Genomic DNA, 5912 nt, shown 5'->3' with positions numbered 1-5912 from the left:
CCAGTCCTTTGATTGTGCACTGTCTGCTGAAGCTCTCTGGTGTGAAGATTCACCAGAATCCAGGGCTTTCTTGGATGCTGTGCCTTCCCTGAAGACTCTCGGAGGAAAAAGTCAAGCAAATGTTCATTCAATGGGAAATGAGGAAGAGGTGAGCCCTCATCAGAGAAGCCATCCTCTTTCTTTCATAAATTCCCCTACTATGCCCATTTTATAACAGGCTACTTTTATATTAGCTTTAATCCTGACCATTTTACTCTTCTGTTCTGGGCTTCAGACAAAAGGTTTGTTGTTTTCACCTCATGCATGTGTGTTTTATTGATTTTTCTGTTCATCTAGATTTATTGCCTGTTTTATACACCCCCCTCTATCCTCTATCCTCTATCCGCTCTCCTCCACGTTCTTGGACATGTAGGTGTTGGTCGGCATGATGATGGAAGAATTGATATCTTACCTCAAGGAGGAAGTGTTTCCCAGGATTACTGCACATCGCCGTGAAGGAAAGAGGAAAATGTGGTTCAGTGTGAGGAAAACTGACAAATAATTTGAAAATACACATGGTTGGTAAACAAGTGGTTAAATGCATCTCACACGTCTTTCTTTTATCCTCCGGTATGTGCGTATAAATGCATGTCTGTCAGTTGCTGTCAGAGGTCGCTAAGACAGGAAAACATCAGGTAAAAGCTGCCATGGTAGATCTGGAGGAGGAATAGTCCCTTTATCGTTCTGACATTGAGAAGCAGATCTCTGCAGGACTCCAACAGGCCAGTTTGCTGCAAGACCACATCGCTCACATGATGACAGGTGTGTTTGTCAGTTAAGCATAAAGGTTTAAAATGAGACAATGTTCATCACATTGATCTTTCTTGCTGCTGTATCTTCTCACCTTAGAGGACATGTGTGAGCCGATGTTACAGTCCCTCCTACATACTACTGTCCCAAGATTCGATAGTACGCTGCAGGAAGTAGCCACACCCATCTGCAGTGGATTTGCACCACCTGGAAATACTTCCTGGAGACGTGTGAAGACATAATAGATGTGATAACAACGAGCACATGTGTGAAAGAGGTAGGACTTGTCAACAATTTTTAAAAAGTGGGAGAAAAATCCATGAAAGAAGTGCCATGGATAGTTTTAGAATTTATAGTTAAAAAATCTGACACGCTCCATTTTTTGAAGATGCTAAGCAATTAAGTATTCCACCTGCGGTTTCAGACCTGAGGATCCAGACCACCCAATGGGCTTCAAGAAAAGCCTGAGGGTTACCATGATGATTAAAAAGATAAGTCAGAAAAAGGCTGCAGAAAAAAAGGTGTTTATCTTTTCTGGCTTACCAATTTTTGCAATTATTATTTTTTCGATATATCTGATACTTTCAGCTCTGCACACCTTTACAAACCCTCTAAATGAATTAACCTCAGAAGAAAAAATCCCTTTTTGGGTAAACTGCCATCAATTTATGTCCACATTGAGGCTCCGATGGCATTATCTGTGAGAAGGCCACAAATAAAGTTGCTAGTGGTCAAATTTCTCAATCAGTGTTTGAGAATAAATACCATAATGTGAAGATTTTGTTTGTCTTGCATCAAACAACAACAGAAGCTCAAAATTTCCCTCAGGTGACAGCTGGGATGTTTTTAAAGCTTCCACTGCCAACTCTATTGTTTGACTGGCAGCCGCAGTGGTATGATGATGTGATGGTATGTGAATTGTTGCATGTCCTGAGGCATCAAATACTTTAATGGAAGTTTATGCAACGTTTCTTAAACAATCACAGCAATGTAGAGAAATACATGTGGAAACCTTAAACCTATGCTATAATGGTATATGCGGGGTAGCTCTAATGTGAAGTGATAAAAATATCAGTTCATTCTAAATATATATTAAAAAGTGCATAATCCAAGGTGCTGTCACCTCTGAGTGGCTTCAAACGAGATGATCCCAGAATAAGGAAATGCCTGGACAGACTTCAACTGAGCTCAGAGAGCCGCGTGTGGCTCCAGGACATATGAGGAGTCCACAGCAGAACTTGGAGACCTTTGGTGCTCAAAGCTCAGGGTGCTCTCTACAAAGTAATTAAACAAGAATATTCATGTAACAAGTAAAATTAAGGAAAGCAACACCCTCTTAAAATTCATCAAACTCACACTTTCTCCTCCAGGTGGTTGACGTGTGCTGTGATGTTTTGGAGGTTGGTCTCACGGTATCCGTGTTTCAACTCTGATTCTTCCCAGCTCACAGCAGTGCTGTGCAGAGTCAAAGACAGAGAGCTGAAGGTGTGTGATAAGATGGGCTTGAGGAAAAACACAGCTCTGAACCCCTAGAGTTTGCTAAAATGTTGTTGTCACTGACTGAACTACAAAGCAGTCACATATCTCCCTGTGTTTGCCTGTTTCTGTTTGGACATGGACATTTTGCACATCACCTGGAAACAGAACTGTTGGCTTTGCAATCTCGATTAATTCTGGACATGATCCTGCAGACAGTGCTGCCGGTTTTTGCACAAAGTGTGAGTGAGCAGGTGCGTGTTTTTACATCTTTATGTGTGAATGTTGTGTTATCCAGTTTGAGCCCTATTTTAATGGTAGCTCGATTTAGTTTTAGGATTTGTCCCGCTATAATGCCACGATTGAGTCAGAACAAGCTCCCTTCATCCACCCTGACACCATCTCTAACTCCATCCTGAGAGACAGCCTGAGCTCTTATATCCAGTCAGTTCCAATATGTAATTTTCAGTTACTGGTTAAATGTCATCAATAATTGTGACATGTTCATCCAAACATTTTAAATCTTTTACTCTGCAGGTCTTGTTGAGTTGTGTGTTCCACATGCCACAACAGAGTGTTTTGTTTTGTTTTCTTCCTGCAGTGATGAGGTACTCACTACCACAGCAGTTTGTGCATCTCCCCTTCAGTCCCAACAACCCCTGCAGCTCCAGTTCTGGCTTCTCCAAATCAGTATACCACAAGCTGCTGCCTCAAAGGGGCTGCCAGCAGAAGTCCAGCCAAAACTCTCAAGGCTCTTCATCAGAATCTGAAACACTCACACCAAGAAGCATGTCTGACTGGGAATACACTTTAGCCAACTAAGAAAACTTGGAAAAACATATGCTCTCGCTGCTTGATGCAGGCCAACACATCAGTTTAAATGAGGAAGGAACCGTAGAACTGCACAGAATGTACTAAAGTTTAGTGCAGTCTAGTACATAACCTCAGAGATCACATCCTCTGTATTATTTTTTTGTTTGCAATTTTCACATCAAATGCACAACTTGAGCATAAAAACTAACAGCTAAAAAATGACCTCATTTACATGCATTCAGATTCTAAAATGTGCTATTAATTAAACTTCAAGGCTAAAATGAAAAAAAAAAGAATATACAAAAACACTAATCCCATCAACTCACTAAACTTCTGCTACTACGTGCCTATTCTGATGCTGAGTTTAATAGCAATGAATAAATGATTAGTCAGGGGAAAGAAAATCAGTCAGTGGCTATTTTGATGTTCAATTAACAGTTTAAGATGTTATGCTGAAGAGAAATGCCAAACATTATGCTAATTTCAGCCTGTCAGATGTGAGAATTAGCTGCTTTTCTTTGCTTTCATTGAAGAATATCTAAGGACAAAAAAAACTATTTGAGTTCTGGGGAATTATGAAAGAAGCTTTCACCAATTTCTGTCGCCCTACAAACTTAACAATTTATGTATTAATTTTTTAAAAGGACTGATTAAATCAGAATGAAAATAATTTAGCAGCAGCTCCATTCTTCGTCCTTCAGTAGAAATAAACCTGACATATTCTTTGGTTTTTGAAGATGTTTCGCCTCTCATCTAATAGTCTCCTCACTTCTTACTTGGTGATGGTGAGTCTCTGGTATTTATTCTCACCCTCAAATCACAGGACTCATGGTCCATTAACAACCCAAAACTCCCAGGCCTCAAGGTGTGAATGGGTGTGAAATTGCCTGGCTCTTGGAACTACATTATAAGCACCTGATAAGTGCTGTCGTAGACCTCCTCCTCTGTTCAGAGATGGCTGGCTTCCTTAACTGCTCTCTCAAACCATCAGTCTTCTCTGTCCAGAATGTGTACATTTCTTCTAAGTTTCTCAGACACACCAGATACATACAGGATGGCAATGTTGCTCATTTTGTTCTTCTCTGTTTAGAGTTGTGTCGTTTTGCTGACTTATTGAGGCCCCAGTTTGGACAGCCACAAGTTTAAAGTGGTTTCCAAATATGTGTGTGCTGTTTTCGTTTCCCCTCTGCCTCTCTGGTATAAAGTTCTAATAGCCCCAGCATATGTTCCAGTGAGTGGTGGGAGTCAAATATATGATCACTGTGTGTAAGTTTCCTTTAAACGTCACTGCTGAGGCTTTTGCTCTTTTCAATGTGCACAGCGTAGTCCAAACAGGGCAGTTTGTTTTGCCACGATAAGATAAGATAAGATAAGATAAGATAAGATAAGATAAGATCCATGGCTTTTGTCTGTAAAAAGACTCAGTTTATGAAATACGTAGTGGTCAGGCAGAACACATATCTGACATATATCATTATAAACACACCATCCCCACCCTGAAGCATGGTGGTGGCAGCATCATGATGTGGGGATGCTTCTTGGCAGGAGGCCCTGGAAGGCTTGTAAGGGTAGAGAGCAAAAGAATGCACAATACAATACAACACAATGACTTTATTAATCCCCGAGGGGAAATTCAATTGTCTGGTCTCTTCTGTTTTCTTTTGAATTAAATAGTCTCATTGCTGATGGCAAGAAAGATTTTGTGAATCTTTCAGTCCTGCAGCGCAGCGTTAGGAGCCGTTCACCGATGTAATATAGGCCATAAAGGTGAATCTTGGAGGACAACCTGATGCAGCCTGCAAGACAACTGTGGCCCAAGAAAAGATTTGTTTTCCAGCAAGACAAAAACCTGGCGCAAGTGTTTAAAATTCAATGTTTAGAAGAAGGAAAAAGGGACAACTTTCAAGGTGGCAAACAGTTTTTGTAGGCATTTTATTTAATTACTTTGTGTTTTACACATAATGCATACATTCTCAGCTACTGAAGCTTGAAGCTCCTTCAGAGGAGTTATAGATGTCTCTGTCTTGTACAGTCACTTATTTTTTTTTTCTAACATATTCTTTTCAATAACATTTTGAAAGAGATGCTTGGACTGTCCTTTTGTTCTCACTGTGTAGTTATAATCAGTAGTTTATTATTTTGTGTTTTAAAGGTTGTGTTTTTTATTTTTACTTTTTACTACTCAAGTTATCTTTATGTAATCTGTGTGTAGATAGGTTATTCTTATTTTTTATCATTATTATAGTTTGTCTTATGAATGTCAGGTACATCATCAGGAGTCACAGGTAAGGCGATGCGTCTTCGTTTTGAAGGTACAAAAGGGGCCATTGCTGTAGAGTAGAGGGTAAATCTCACCAGTTTCAAGAGTTTCTGGACCCCATTCTCTCCTGCAGAGGCATGACAGGCCTGCAGTATATTCACATCGACACGCCCAAATGGCTCTTCATCTGCTTCCAATGGACTACAGCTGGATCTGTTCTTAAAGGGGAGGGCAGCAAATGACACAGGGAAACCTATTAGTTGACTTTACCCTAATGGTGTACAGAATGCTATTCGTACGAAACATGAGTCATCATAAACTAACCTGACAGGAGCAGAAATGATATGATTCATTCCCACCAAGCTCACAGAGGCTGGAATTCAACGGCGTTTTGAGAACACCGAGTTCCCCTAAACGCAGCCCAAGCGTGCCCTTTAATTCCGCCTGCTGCTCCGCCATGTACACACTGTCGGCATAACACAAACAGCGGGGCGCTCGGCTTCTTCACATCCCTAGTCTGCTTCTCTGTCCGCCGCGTCGCTTCACGGGTCACTCTGCCCCCCTCCACCCTGCC

At 40.9% G+C, this 5912-nt stretch overlaps 1 long non-coding RNA gene across 1 annotated transcript; it reads right to left on the bottom strand.

The window, feature by feature from the left end:
• Window positions 1-4991: 4991 nt before the first annotated feature.
• On the bottom strand, window positions 4992-5793 carry LOC127533286 (uncharacterized). The gene is made up of 2 exons (XR_007941042.1): window positions 5663-5793; window positions 4992-5551 (listed from the first exon to the last, which is right to left on the bottom strand). It is a non-coding gene; the product is annotated as an uncharacterized LOC127533286 (long non-coding RNA).
• Between the last annotated feature and the right edge of the window lie 119 nt (window positions 5794-5912).

This window comes from Acanthochromis polyacanthus, chromosome 3 (genome assembly GCF_021347895.1).
Source record: "Acanthochromis polyacanthus isolate Apoly-LR-REF ecotype Palm Island chromosome 3, KAUST_Apoly_ChrSc, whole genome shotgun sequence".
Classification (NCBI taxonomy): Eukaryota; Metazoa; Chordata; class Actinopteri; family Pomacentridae; genus Acanthochromis; species Acanthochromis polyacanthus.
This window is presented reverse-complemented; position numbering and strand designations above follow the sequence as displayed.